The sequence below is a fragment of the Sphaerodactylus townsendi genome, linkage group LG02, assembly GCF_021028975.2.
Source record: "Sphaerodactylus townsendi isolate TG3544 linkage group LG02, MPM_Stown_v2.3, whole genome shotgun sequence".
NCBI classification, from domain to species: Eukaryota; Metazoa; Chordata; class Lepidosauria; order Squamata; family Sphaerodactylidae; genus Sphaerodactylus; species Sphaerodactylus townsendi.
The window spans coordinates 168,928,437-168,944,423 of record NC_059426.1 but is presented as its reverse complement, the minus strand read 5'-3'; the positions used below and the strand labels follow the sequence as shown (position 1 = coordinate 168,944,423).

Sequence of the window (15,987 nt, the reverse complement as noted above, 5' to 3'; positions counted from 1 at the left end):
AGGGTCAGGGGAGCGCCTGCCTAGCAGGATGCTCTCACCACGTGACAGCCCCAAAGACCAGTCAAATTTTTTTAAAAAAATATCATGGGGGTGGGAGGTAAGTGTCCCATGCTGTGGTTTCTTGCACACCTTTAAATGTGGATGGGACATAGAGCTCTGCCCAGTATTGGTCAAAAGTTTTTATTTGGTATAGCACAGTGTGCTTGCTGTGTTGCTCATTGCACCAGCTCCTTTCCAAAGCTAGAGAAAAGAGGTGTGTATGTCCTGCTTGGTTTTCCTGCAGTTGCTGTGGATCCACCAATCAGAAGCATTGCCTCTGGGGGGGAAAGAGCCAGTCAGAGTAGCACACTGGGGATGATCAAGCATATGTGGCTGCATATGCGTTGTAAAAAAAAAAGGTGGGCTTGTGCAAAAGAAATCAGAGTATTTCCTCCCGGTCTTAACTCAATTCCTTAATGGAAATGGGCACCTATGCGAAGGGAGAAACTGGGATAAAACAGAGCTGTATTTTTAAATACTGAATGTAACCTGGTATTATTATGTTGTGCGGAATTGAGCTATGTAGACAAGTGTTCTCATTTCTGCAACCACTGAACTGTTGTCTCATATTTTGTATAAAGCATGCAGGCTTTCCTTAGCCAGCCCACCCTGCTGTTCTCACCTCAAACTCTTTCTCATTTCCTCACATTCACACACTGCAATGTTTCCATTATGTGATAAACTGAACATACCTCCTTCCTGAACTCACAACTCCTTCAGTCAGTATGAAATAAAGGAGGCAGCGAGGGGTCTGGTTTTAGCAGATCTATGTTTGGGGCAGCTGCAGTGGCAAATAGGATTTCTCTCTTGGAACACAGCCATTTTTAACAAAATCTGTAGGCCTAGCAACTCAGAGGAGAACGGTGATTTCTGACTCCCTACACCCTTATATCTCTAACATTCTACACTGTTTCACAATGAATCTTCACCTCCCATTTTCACTTTCCACATCCCCAGAAACCAAGAACTTGTTCAAGGTATGCATATATCACAGGATTCAAGTTGCTTCTCACCCAGACCAGCTGTGAACAGCAGTACAGGTGGATGGGAAGGGTTCACGCACACACCTTTGCTCCGCAAACAGCCAGCATGCAATCTACCTTCCTTCACCTTCTGATGCTGATTTTCCTTATTGGCTGATGCTAGTGTCCATAGCTAGAGCAGGGGAGAGGAATGGTTTCCCGTGGAATGTCAGCTTTAGACAATTTTATTGGCTGATGAATCAGTTCTTCTCTGGCCACCTTCCAGCAATGTTAGATTGCCTGCAAGGAGACTGAAAAGCAGGTTGCTCTGCCTAAGGCTGTAAAAGGATTTGCTGGGAGTCCAATGCTGCACTCATGCCTTGCTGCACAGTGAGTATATTAAGAGAATATCGCTGCATGTAACTGGAAGGATCTACTTAAACCCTTAATTAAACATGCTGTTTCAGTAGTTGATGCTTAACTGTGTCATTGTGGCAATCAAATGATTGCAATTGGATCTTCTGGTGATTTCCTTTCTGCAAGATCTTAGCTGATTTTAAGTCTTTTGTCCTTAAGAGGAACAAAGAATTTTATCTGCAAGATGATTTTATCTTTGGCTGCAGCTTTCTGCTGCCTTTCAGGAGCTGACTTAACTACCACAGTACTAAAAAGAAGAACTTTGGCTTCATTTAAGGATAACTTCTTTTGGAGTTTTCCCCCTCTCCTGTGGGATGTTTTGCAAGGACCTTGTTTCTGTATAAATGAAAATAGGGCAGTGTAAAAATGGAAAGAAGAGAGAGCTTTCACTTTTCCCAGCTGGAAAGTATGCTGTATTTAAAGAGACAGGATACTGCATTGCACCTAAATTACTTGCAAACAGTTCCCTGTTTTTTATGAAGACTTATGGAAGTGACATCTAAATCTACTGCTACCTAAGCAATTGCTGGGGTCTCCCAAATCCCTGGATGAGCTTTAAGGAAGGAATGCAGCTGTCTCTTGAACTGCAGAATGGTACAGTGAAAGCTGCAGCTAAGCCAGAGGGGCCTGCCTGCTTTCCCAAGTGCTGCTGAATATTTTAAGGTTTGCTCAAGAGCTTGCTTCCATGCTCAACCCAGCAGTGTGAGATGATGGAGCTTTGAGGTGGCCTTTTAAATAATTAATATTTTGTCATCCAATGGAGGCATTTAAAAATGCCATTTCAAGTGGCGAGCATTTGGGAATAACAGGGCACACTTTTGAATAATGGGAATCCACGTGACTCCAGGTAGTTATTGCTCACCAAGCACTTCAGTGATTCCAAGTTGTACCCAACAGTTCTTTCTGATAAAGTCCAGATTTTTAATGGATTCTTCTGTTAAATTCTCATGAAGATATTGATTGTTTTGATGTTTGGTACCATTCTCTGATTTTTTGACCTAAGATGGCTACAGTTGTATTGGTGCTTTAAAAACATCCTACGTTTGGTCCCAAAATCAAGGCACTACTTGTTACTACTTGCAGTTCCCACCCCTTGGAGCTATGACTTTTCATATCTTACAGCATCTCAAAGTGGCTGTTTGAACAGTATATTAAAAATGGCTGTCTGGGGAAACAGGATTACCAGCCCAACTTCAGCCATGTCCATGCTTCTATTAATATTTTTATGTGAAGCAGAAGTTCATAAGTACACCCAGCAGAAATTTCTGTGACTGGTAGGTTGTTTATACACATAGAGTGTATAAACAAACCTTGGGACCTCGGGATTCATGTGAATCAGACACACAAGCTTGAAGCTCATTCCTGCTTACCACCCCATGAGACCACAACTTGCTGGGGAACAGGCATTTGTGAGCAGTGCTCTGCTGCAAGAGAGTTGTTGGAAATATGGAAGGCAGAAACTACCATGAAACCCTTGAATCCCAAAGTAAGAGACCCACAACCTTGTTGGAATAAAATTGGCTGCAACTGTATTGGTTACAGTAGCTGCAGAGCCTTGGCATCACATGGAGCAATGGATCCAGCTATCAGGTACCACCCTGTGCCACTCTGCCTAGCTGCAGTTCACCTGGTGAGCAGTGGGAGAAATGCAGGACAGCAGGTTAAAGAATTTCACTTGAGCACCAGCCTTTATGTGGTTTTCCACGAGGGCGCCCAAATACCCCCTGAGCTGGGCATGTTCCCAAAGCACTCACTCCAAAACCCCTTAAGGGGATCCCCAAGCTGAGGGAAATAGGCATGCAGACTGATTTCACACATACACACACCTCCCATGAATCTGGCTCCATACTGATATTGCCAAAATAGTTGTGACAAAAAGAACACCAATGATGTACAAACAGTAGTTCCAGACAAACACCAACAAACTAAACAGAGTGAGGGCTGGGTGGGAGAAGGCCTCAAGGCGAAGTAAGCCCTTTGCAAGCAGGTCATGGCTTAACTAGTGCTAAGGCTGGGCCAGGGAGCAAGACCTGCCCCATGGCCCAGCTTCAGACAGCTTTTGATAGGCTGGCCAGTTGGAAGAAGATCACCTGGTCAGAGAAAGAAGGAGGGTAAACTTCTGGTGCTGAGGCCTTCCATGCCTGAGCCATGGCCCATCTAGCCATTGTCTGCTGCACAGGCCACATCCTGCTTCCCGCAGACCACTAGACTGCTAGACTGCTGCCTCATTTCCTCCATCCCCCTCAGGCTTGAAAATGGGGGCCCAGGTAAGTATGAGCCTCTCTCTTTTATTTTGCATTGGGGTGATTTTTTAAGCATTTGTTTTAGCATTGTTTTTTAGCATTGTTCTAACGCCCTCCATGTTAGAGGGCTGGGGAGAAAAATTGAGAGAATATAAATTTAATAAATAATTATGCCTCAGTCTCTTGATGAACCAGAGTTCAGAGTTTGCAATATATGCAAGAGGTTATGAGTTGCTGCATCATATGTCCTGAGGCCAGGAATTCCTGCATTCTGGTCCAAAGGCATCCCTGTTCTGTCATGGTTGACACCATGTAATCACTTGGAGAGCTATCTTTTCCAGTGTCATGTGAAACGCTCCTTAATATTTTTTAACAATCTCTGCAGGACCTTTTTTTTCTTCTAAACTACATATTTACTGCATATAATCTATGCATCTTCTGTCATAGCTGTACATTTGGGAGTATAAACTGAATATGTCTGAGGAAAGTGTTAATTTCTTTAATAGTGCATTCATTATTTTTGTCATTTTTGTGTATAGCATAGTAGCTGGAGTCCTGTAGCATCTACTGGATATTACCTATTAATAGGAATAGCTATTTTATTAACCTTTACATTGAGAGTTTTCCCCCCTTCACTTTAATGGCCATACATTCCTCTTTTGTAAAGATTTTGGTTAACATGGCAAATGGTAGCATAGTTGAGGTCTCCTCTTACCAAGGCTGTAATGCTGTTCATAAGAGCTGCCAACCCAACTTCATCCATGTTTAACCTGTAGGCCCCATAAGGGAATCAAAAGACACACACAATAACCTCATGGAAATTCATGGATACTGTACTGGGACTTAACAACACATCTAGATGAGCATTTCTACCACATCAGTGGTATGCACATCAAGTCTGTGTTACCTAGCCTAACAGGGGTTATAAATTTATTAAAAAGGAATCTCCACCAGCTGCTAAGAGTGTAACAGCACACATATGGTTTAAAATAGTGAAGGGGGAATGAGCACTCAACTTGGCAGTGTGAGAGGTGGCTAGGAGGGGATTTTTTAGACTATGTATATGGGGAAGGGATTTGGCAAGGAGCGATCCGCAGAGTAATGCAAGAGTCCAAATTGAGTTTCAAATAGTTATATAAATTTTGTTCAAAAAGCATACATACAGCAAGGCATAAGAGCACATACACACAAGTTCCTAGTATATAGAAAGGTTGGAAAAGTAGGTGGGAGGATAGAGAGGGAGTTGGGAAGCAGCAGGGTGATACGTTACCTAACGATCTTAAGGAGCACACGAAGCAGTAGAAGGCAGGGATTCCACGCCAGCACAGAAACCCGGTAGAAGACGATATCGTGTCTCACACTAACTAGACCAAGGGAGGCACAGGCTAGTAATGAGCAAGGTGTTGCAGGTGAACTAGGTTTTTATAAGGTAGATCGTTCTCTTCGTGGGAAAAGGAACCAATTGCACTAAGTTTCACATCTGTGCTGGGTTTGGGGTGCAGAGCTAATTAATCAGCTCATCTATAGCTAAGTCCAGGACAATGGGGCCAAATTACATTGTTAGGCTAAACGAGAAAACGCTGCAAGGCTTCCATGCAGATTAACTCTTTAGAGCCACTGCCCAAGTTATTCAGATTTAGCTGAGACATTGGATCAGGACAAGGACAAGGAAAATCATAACAATGGGTGGGAGAAATGCAGAGAAGCAACCATTTGTTTCTGACCTGGTTTCCAGAAGAGATAGGGAAAACAGCATCTGATATTACTGTGTCTTTCCATATTCTTTGTCTTAACAGTATCTTTGCAAGGTGTGGTAATCAAGCATGCCCTTAAACAAGATGAGACCTCCAGGTTATGCTGGAGTAACTCATTCTTTTAATTAGATCTTGCTAAAGCAAACTTCTGACCTTTGGCTTGCTGCTAGGTGAACATGCTGCTACCTACACAGAGGTGTTGTGACCACTGACTTCTGCCAATATGATTTTTAAAGAAAATATATTGCAATAATATATGTATGGGGGTGATCAGGGCCATAACATCTGCTTCCAAATATAGATTTCAATTGCTGAATTGAGGCTTGATTGAAGACAGGGTTTTGTCTCATTCCACCTTCTTTTGCTTAAAAAAAGTTGTTATAAAATGCAATATTTTTGTGATTACAGATTTTCTGGGGTTAGAATAACAGACACAGGTCATGGTGAAACAGCTCTCTTAAATCAAATAAATTTTATAATGTGACAAAATTATTGAAATATTTAAAAGGATCACTAATATTTTAGAAGTGGATAATGGATAGTTATGAGTTAACCTTATTTTATAGCAGACTTTAAGCCTGGAATTAACTATATTGATCTGGACTAAAGAAAAAATATTTTCTGTGAATGGAAGTAACCAACATGCTCAATGAGCTTCAAGTCAAAATGCCTTTGGTTGACTGGAGGGGGAATTGCATTGCAGAAATTCCAGTATCTCCTCAAATGAAAAACTTATGTTAATTCCTGTTTTGTGAAATACTCATACAAGTTTTTCTTGTCTGGTGTTTTGTCATATTAGGGAGTAGTTATAGAGTAGTTATAGATCAGGGGTAGGGAACCTGCGGCTCTCCAGATGTTCAGGAACTACAATTCCCATCAGCCTCTGTCAGCATGGCCAATTGGCCATGCTGGTAGGGGCTGATGGGAATTGTAGTTCCTGAACATCTGGAGAGCCCGCAGGTTCCCTACCCCTGTTATAGATCATAACATTCTCGTTTTGTCTGATCATGTAAGGTCCACTGACAGTTTGCACATCAGTAGCTAGATTCCAATGGAGATCACAAATTGCTAGCAAAGTTGCTGCAGTTAAAGTGAGTCCAATCTCCTACCTGTGCAGTAAGTAGAAAGACGAACAATCTCAGTCAGTCTAAAATATTCCAAACCTGTGTTAATATATTGGTGGATGAATCACAATTCCATTAATGTGCATCAACTTGAAGTGCCATAAAATCAAGATGTGTTCTACGATATCCAACGTTTATGTCTTTGGCAAAACCTAATCCCACAACATTCTCCTCTAACTACTGGATAAGACCCAGACTGTGTATTTCACCTACCTGATGAATTACCAGTTTGATTAGTTATACAGATTGTAGTTCTGGAGCAGCAATATACCCTACTTAACAACAACAACAAAAGGTTTGGAAACCTGGAGTCTAATTTGTGGTAAATCATATTGAGAAGGGTGTCCTGCTCTTACCACCACTGGAGCAGACACAAGCAAACAGCAACAGGGAGCTGTCCAGCAGTGAATGGTAGCTCAGAGCTCTGCTGTATGCAAGATTGGTGAGCATCAGGGATCAGTCTATGAGAAGAGCTGTGCTTTTGAACTAGGCAGCTTAGATGCTTCATCAGCAGCTTCCTGGTAGCAACTGAAAGGTGACAGCTCCATCCTCCTGAGTGCATCAGTGCAGGTCTAATCCTGGAAGCATTTATGTCAACAATTTGCCTTCTGGAAAAGAGTAGCTGTCCCTGAAAGGAAACACAGCCACTTAGATGAACCCAAGGGAGTGCTGCTCCAACATCCAGCCACCTTTGTGAAGGGGGAATGAGATGTTGGAGGGAACACAGGAGAAGACAGAGCTGAGTTCTGCTTCAAGATCTGGCTCAGAAAAAAGAGCAATCAGAGCAAAGGGTAGCTCTTCCTGGTCCTGTGGCAGAATGGTTTAGCTCTATCTCTGGAGAAGAAGAGAGTGCTCGATAGTTAGGCCTGTCTCTAGGGATGAGCAGACCTTGTACAGTTTAGTCTTACTCTGAGGAAAGAGCAGACAGGTGTGGCAGGAAACCTGTGTGTGAGAGAGGATTTTACTTTATGGCTACTCAATAAAAATATATTTGTGCCTGAAAGCATTGTAGAAAAATTTAACTACTCTGAAATTACAACCAGTTTAAATTTTTGTGTCTCAGTCAGGTTCTCACTTTGTCTACCTAAAGATCTAACTGTTGGTTTGTTCCTTTAAAACCAACCTGTAAATAAATACATATTCTTAGTTGTTTGCATATTAATCTAGCCTCAGTGATATCAGTGATCTCCTTATGCATCACAAAACATACCTCACAGCAACAAACCCAAACTCTATACACTCATTACCTGTAGAATACCTGCAAACTAAAGGGAAGGTTCATAGTTCAAAATGGACCTAAATTCCAAGAATTTTAGGAGATTGTGTGTGTCCCCTTAGAAGAAAAAGAAAGGCTTGTCAGAGTGGCATTATTCTGCCAAGCAAGTTCTGCTCTTTCTAAGGTGTCTTCTCTGTGGTTTGGAGGGGGGTTTCTCGGGTTTGAACCCCCCCATTCATGTCCAAAGCTCTGCCCACCCGTTTGTGGGTTTTAAAAACATTTTAGTGCTTTTTAGGTTTTTGGCCTGCGGGGCGCATTGTTTGGGCTAGCAGCACCAAACTTTCGGGGATTGTTTGGAGGACTCTCCTGATGATACTACCCAGGTTTGGTGAGGTTTGGTTCAGGGAGTCCAAAGTTATGGACTCCCAAAAGGGGTGCCCCATCCCCCATTGTTTCCAATGGGAGCTAATAGAAGATGGGGGCTACAATTTTGAGGGCCCATAACTTTGGACCCCCTGAACCAAACTTCACCAAACCTGTATCATCAGAAGAATCTCTTACTGACACCACCCAGGTTTTGTGAAGTTTGGTCCAGGGGTCCAAATCTATGGACTCCCAAAGTGGGTGCCCCAATCCCCCATTGTTTGCAATGGGAGCTATTAGAAGATGGGGGCTACACCTTTGAGGGTCCATAACTTTGGATCCCCTGAACCAAACTTCACCAAACCTGGGTGGTATCATTAGGAGAGACTCCTAAAGAAACCCTGAAAGTTTGGTGTTTCTAGCTTAACAATTGCACCCCTGACAGCAGGCACCCCCTAAATTTTTCCAGATTCTCGTTTTAAATCCACCCTCTTCGGCATGGATTTAAAGGGAGAATCTGAGGTCCTCAGTTTAGAAGAAGAAGAAGAGTTTGGATTTATATCCTCCCTTTCTCTCCTGTAGGAGACTCAAAGGGGCTTACAATCTCCTTGCCCTTGCTCCCTCACAACAAACACACTGTGAGATGGGTGGGGCTGAGAGAGCTCCGAAAAGCTGTGACTAGCCCAAGGTCACCCAGCTGGCATGTGTGCGAGTGCACAGGCTAATCTGAATTCCCCAGATAAGTCTTCACAGTTCAAGTGGCAGAGCAGGGAAACCCGGTTCCTCCAGATTAGAATGCACCTGCTCTTAACCACTACGCCACATTGAAAGTGATGCTGTTTCAGGGTGGGGGATAATCCACCCCAAAACAGCATCACTTTCAATGTTGTTTAACTAGGGGCCCCAGATTCTCCCTTTAAGGTGGATTTAAAAGGAGAATTTGGGCTCTCTAGTTTAAATGCCATTGAAAGTGATGCTGTTTGGGGGTGGATTCCAGCATCACAGCAGCTGCCCGGGGGGGGGGCGCAAAACTCAGATTTTGCACCAGGCTCCATTTTCCCTCTATGCCTCTGCCCAGAGGGGAGGGGCAGGGGAGGGCAGGGCAGGGGAGTCTGCCATCCCTGACCTCGAGCTGCTTTTATAAGCGCTAGGCCAGGGGTGGGGCTTGGGGAGGCGTGGCCATGCATTAGGGGAAGGTGGGGGTGTGGCCCCACCCCCGAACCCCCCCATAAAAAATCTATACCTACGTCCCTGGTTCCTGGGCATCTAGTATTGTGGGAGGAGACTAACCAAGCATTGCATCCTGCAGTTTCCATGTTCAGCTGCATATGAGAGCAGAGTGTCCTCTATAGCCACAGAGTTCCTGCTTAAGTCCACAGAACGTACCAAGGTTAGATGTGAGCACTGCTGCTTCTTCTGAGGAAGCTTCCTTGAACTTATGGAGTAAGCTTGATATGGGCAGAGTAAGATGCCAATGGAAGTTTTACTGCCCTCATACACGTGCTCTTTCATTTTCCAATTTAGTCTCATTAAGAAATAAAGAGCAAATGTAGGTGAAAATAAGATTGCATGTGCAATAGAATATATTGCTTGTTGCAATTAAATGTAATCCATTTATAAGGAAGAAAATAACTTTCAGTTTCTTATATCTCATAGAATCATAAAGTTGGAAGAGACCCCAAGGGCCATCAAGTCTAACCCCAGGCAATGCAGGAACACATAATTAAACACTCCTGACAGATGGCCATCCAGCCTCTGTTTAAACATGCAAATCATGTGCATGCACCCAAACATCATAACATTTCCTGTACAGAACATGCTTCCATACTGTCACCCCCCACCTCATGGTTCTCAGCATCATCCCCTCATTCCCCAATACAGTTGTCCACATTTTTCCAAATATTTGAATCAACCTCTCAAAGCATTGTGTGGACCGAAAAGATCCCAACTTTCAAGCCGGACAGTGGGAGAGGAGCAGGAAATTGTCCCTCCCCCGCACATAAAATAACATGTGGAACAAGGGGCCTACCAGGTGCTTCATACATTTCCCTGGTTCCTGTGATTCTGCTCCTTAAGGGAGAATAACTGTACAGAATAGGACCATCATACGCGGTGGCCTCTTTAGAGATTGCTTGTTTCACATGATGGATGGAGAATAAAAGTATGAATCTGTTTCTCCATCATGCAAGTTGCATTGCTTCTTGGATAAGAATCTGAACCGGGCCTGACATCCAAGATGGCTACAGCCTTCAAATATAATAAAACCTGTGGATCCACTGGATCTCTGCACTGTGTCAAAGCACCCAAATACTTGTGTCCAACATTCCAGCACACATCAGTACAAAGAAAAAATCACAGAGTGGGTATGGTAATATCAACTTGAGTGGAAATAATATTGATTAGCCATTGAATATTAAAAAAAAATCCTCCACTATGTATTTTTTAAGTGTATTGTGCTTTCCGGTTGATATTAAAAGAACTGCTGCTTCATTTTTTTGAGCTGTCTTCTGGAACTAAGAGGGATAAAATCATGTTAACTGGAAAATATTTCATAAACCTATTATACAGGGTGGCGTAATGGAATGGTACATCCTAGCCACTGAAATACCCTGCATTGAGCTCAGTAGGTATATGCCACCCCAAATGGTGGGGTAAGTTTATGACCCAGTGTGGTGTGCACCTAGAGGAGGTTTTGCTGAGGTGGAAGCCAAGCGAGCGTTAGCTCTACCTCCGGTTAGACCTCTGTAATGCCCCGCTATATTAGCTGGCTGGGCCTGTAGCAGCACTGAGATTCTGAAGTAGCACTGGGTGCCATGTTGAAGGATCCCGAGGAGGCTGCAGCAACCACTGCAACAGATTTGCCCCTTCACCCGGGAGGGCATTTCCATAATATAGGACTTACCACCTCCATAACTCCCATACCGCTTCCACCGAGATAGGCTGTCTGTTTGTTGTTAAATTTTATTTCTGAAGCAATTAATGAATTTGAAGAAGGAAAGAAGTAAACAAAAATGATTGACTTTGAATTGTGCTTTATACTATATTTCTTCTCATGAAAACTGCACCTTGACATGAGTACATGATTTCATACACATATGGTTAATCAGATGTTCTGGATGGCCACTGTGACGGAGTTGACCGCTCCACTAGATGGATTGGGTTTATGTTATAAATTGTTTGCAATATACTGATATCAGCAATTACCAGTTAATATTTTACATGAAAAAACCACAGATACTCGTGAAAACCTATTTAAAAGGATTCCCAAAATAGGGTAGATGTGGAGGGTTGTGTCACTCATTATGCAAGCAAGATCTCATTCCATGTGTATTTATGATGACAGTGGAAGTCCTGACTGCAGTTGGAGCGTTATATTCGCAGAGTCAACATTTTGTAACTTGAGTCCTGGAGGGAATAACATATCTCCCATAACTAGAGTATTATCTTGAAGGAAAACACCTATGAATTCCATCGCGACATACTTATTGCTGGGATATGTGTAGTGGATTATTATGTACTTTTATCTGTTCAAACTGGCTTATTTACAAAATTAGTCATTGTCAGTCAGTTCTAGCCACTGCTAAGGAGGAGCCACATGATAACTGTGTCCAGCAGATAGTAAAGCATTTCCCAATATTTATGATGGGCTAGGAAAAGATTGTTAGATGGAAGTTATTTTGGAGCAGGATCTCTTAGCAAATTATTCAGCCTTCATTGCATTGCTAGCGGCATACCATGTTTTATCTGGTGGAAGAGGGAGAAATTGTTTACCAAGAGTTATAATAAACAAATATTTGCCACTTACTAACTCTCATAAAATTGCAAAACAAAAAAAAAGGAAGAAGGGAAAAATTATCATTCCACAACTCTTCACCAAGTGACAGATCTGATTGGCTGAGTAAAGGGAAATCAAGGTTTGCCAACACTGGCATCCCTTGAACATTTTCAAGATCCAAAAACAATTTTTTAAAAAATCCCAAGACTCATGTCTAATTGTCCTGATCCCTGTCTAATTGTACCAAACATGTCACAGATTTTAGGGGAGCCAGACTGCCCATTGTTGAGTTTATTGAACATTTTCTCCAGAGACCTCTTACCTCCTATAAAATGAAAATTGCATATATAGATACATAAGAATTATTGTAAAATTGTAACTCACTTATCTTACTAACTTATAAAACATGGAAAATTAAATGCAGAGTATTGGGAGAGGATACATTTGAATGTTTTCCAGAGTTATCTTCAGTTAGCTTTCTCATTTTAGAAGAGATAGCAAAAGCAGCACACAGTGACAGACATGATCATAGTGATCTAGTAGTAAACTAAAAAGGTGCTGTCAGTCAATAATAGTGCTAACCGGGGAATAAGGAATTATTCTGTTTTGGGTGAGTTTGTACTCCCCTAAAATGTGGATTCACAGTTTGGGGGGGATTATTAAATGTCCATCAGCAACAATGGATCTAAGTAGCGATGTTAGCTCTTGTTTGTTACTTTTGCATCCTTTCCTAGAAAAATGCCAGTCTGTTCAGAGTCCTCTGTGTTCAGATCATGTCGAGACTTTGTAACTGGAAGGGTTGCTTGGGAGGCTTTGAAAAGTAATTCAGAAATTTCTCTGTGGACCACCTTCTCTCATAGGAAGCTATCCGAAACTAAGATCACCATCAGTGTTTTTCCCATTACTGAAGTGAAATCATTGATTGTAAGAGACAAAGTCCTTTTGATGATGGCACTTGGCCTGTGGAACTCCATTCCTGCTGCTATTTACCTGGCATGTTTTTTGTTAAGTTTTTGGTGCCAGGAGGAGAATGTTCTCATTTACCTGTGTTTTGGGAACAAAACATTGTTCCTTTATGTTCAAAGAGCTGATCACCTACTGGTACTGAGCAAGTACCTGCTGGAGAAAAAAAAAAAATGTAGATATGACAATACTTTTAAAACAGTCATGACTCATAACGAAACTGCTCTACAGGAGGTCTCCATAGGTTAGGTGCAACTTACGACTAGCGTAATACACCTGCCTTTACACACACACACAAAAAATCTAGCAAAGAAAGACAATGGGATGGCCATTAGCTCCCCACCCCCACCCCTGTAAGACAGGTGACATGTAGCAGGAAACACTTAAATTTGGAGGAATTAGGAGTGCTAGAAAAACTTCAGGAAAGAATTCTTGGAGATTTCAAGCAAAGCTTCGTTGAAACGACCTGGTCAGTGGGAGGGGAAACAAAGATTACCCACAACTCCTGAGAGCAAGGAGGGAATGTCTGTCTGTCTGTTTGTCTGTCTGTCTGTCTGTCTGTCTGTGGATTCCATCAAGGCAGACAAAACTCTTATCTGAGATCCATAGGGAGGCAGCCATTGCCTCGTGCTGTACTACACATCTGAAAGCGACTTCAAAGTAATAGAAACCCCACAGGGCATCTGTAGCTTTCTAAGCAAAGGAGCCTGCCTTATATTTAACATGTTAAGACATGTGTGGACGGGGAGTACTGAGGAATTGTGTTTTTTACCTTTTTCTTTTGGATTCCTCATTCAGTCTGGGTTAGTGCTGGGAGTATAGTTTGTAGACATTTTCTTTTTAATAAATGCCTTATAATTGTTGGAACTACTGGTAGTGGTTCTCTTTATCACACATTGTTCTACTACCAAAATGCTTTAAACATGCTGTTTTAAAAAGGGGAGGCACCAAGGGGAAGGGGAGAAGCAGTTTATTATTGGCAAGTGGCTAGTCCCCCAGTAGTGTACAAAGGCAGTAAGTAATCCCAATAATAAGCTGATGCTGAATAGCAGAGGAGAGACTAACAGAGAGGCAAGAGGCTCACTAATTTGGATGGGAAGCTGGGAGTTATGACCTTCCCAATGAGCATTTCCTGCAAAAAGCCAGCTGGTGGCAGTGATTGAGTAGAGAGAGAAAAAAAGCCTCCTCCAGGTGTTAAGAAAACAGCTTGGAGGGCATGATAGAATAGGGCCTGCAGGCACAGCATTACGACTGTTCTGTCAAATTGCTCATGAACTACAAAGTAGTCACTGCTGTGGGAATGTATCTGACTGTGAACTTCCTTTGACATTATCTAAAGCTATGGGGCTGAAGTGTCTTTTATGTTGGTGGAAACTCATGAAACAAGATCTAAATTCTTAACATTGTTGTTTCCTAAAGTATGGAAGAGCCAAGCGTAACAGCACTGCTTCTGAGATTTAAAGCTTTATGCATAGTACACATGACATTTTCTATGACTGAAAAGATAAATATATACATTATCTTGATATTATGGCTGCACTCAAATATAAACAAAGGGCATCTATATTCTCACTCATTTCTCTGTCTTCCACTTATCTGTCATATTAAAAAATGAAGACTACTGATGTTTTAGGAAGTCATTAATCTAGCCTTCACAATTTGCTGTGGTTTGCTGATGGCTATCAAGCTGCTGTAATATTATTAATGGACATGATATTTAGCAGAACCATAGACCTTTACTGTGGGTGGCAAGGAATGTAAATTTAATAAGATCCTAGTTTTCTAGTCTGAAAGAAAATAAATGAAGGCTTATGGATTGAGCAAATGAGCAAAAAGGCAGTCATTTATTTCTACTACTCCTTTCTAGTAACTCAGAGTGGCTAACAATATATTATAACATCAAGCTTGCACAGAAACCATCACCAGACACAACAAAGAAATATAGACTCAAAAGCTGGAAAGAATGGAGCCTTTCTTTCCATTTCTGTGAAATAGCCCATTTTATAGGCGAGGGGTGGCTATGGAGAAGGTTCTCAATTGAGTAAGATGAGCCAGCTGTAATGGAATTGGTCAGCTAAGCATAGCTTACACACTGGTTCATACAGAAAGATGAAACAAAGGGACTTCAATATGGTGAACAGAAAACAAAGGATGCTACTCAATAAAGAGATATGATCGCTACATTCCTGGGTTCTTCATGGGTTCATTCAATGTGCAACATCTGAACTCAGAATCTAAATTAGCAGAGGGCACTAACCTCATGCTGTGCTCCAACCTTTTGCTGAGGAAAACTTGTTAATTTTGTGGACTTTTAAGAGGTATGAGAAGGATAAAGGAGGCTGGCGGTTCTTTTCCTTCTGCATTCCAAATTGGGAGAGGAGGATATATTTTCTAACAGGATATGCTATATATCATGCATCTTCCCCTCCCACTCTAGTGTGCTTCATTATGGTAGGCACCATTATTAGTTAATGAAATGTCTCTGCTGTGTTCATACAGAGTTTTGCTAATCACTGCTGCTACTTGTGTAAAAATCCAACCAAATGCCAGGATTTCTAAATGGTATTGTTTCAATAGGAAAGCTAAGCTAATGCTTTGCTAAAATCAATTCAAATTAAAAAGACAACTTCGGATACCATTTTGATTAGCATCAATTCCACACAGTCCAAATATCCCAGGTTGAGCAAAGGGAAATATTCCGGTTTATTGCCAAGAAGTTCACATGGTTCCCAGTCCTAACTTGCCAAGTATTTCCCTCATCCTGGATTTTTTCAAAACACTGCTTAAACTGTGATCTTTTTCCGAAATCCTTCATTGAATCCACTTCAATGGGAACACCACAGGGGCAAAACTGATTTAGTTTTCCCGCCCCACTGCCTGTTCCCCCAATTTTACATCATGTCAGTTTCATTTCTGCTGAGTTGCAGCCCACCTTTTCCAAAACTTTCCCCAAGCAAGTTTTCTGCCCTCTGACAGCTCTTCCAGGAGCCAGGCAAAGCGAGCCTTATGAAGGAAAGCATGAGTGATCTTCCCATTCCCGCACCATCTTGCCAAGCCCCGCTTGCCTAGCTGAGCTGAAAGCCAGCCAGCCCAGTCCTGCAGCTCTGGGTTCATGTTCCCAATGGGATCCT

General features: G+C 42.1%; 1 protein-coding gene across 1 annotated transcript in view; it reads left to right on the top strand.

The window, feature by feature from the left end:
* Window positions 1–15,987, top strand: part of MTHFD1 (methylenetetrahydrofolate dehydrogenase, cyclohydrolase and formyltetrahydrofolate synthetase 1) — a 79,907-nt gene that overhangs the window by 63,310 nt on the left and 610 nt on the right. The gene's annotated exons all lie outside the window — the stretch shown is intronic.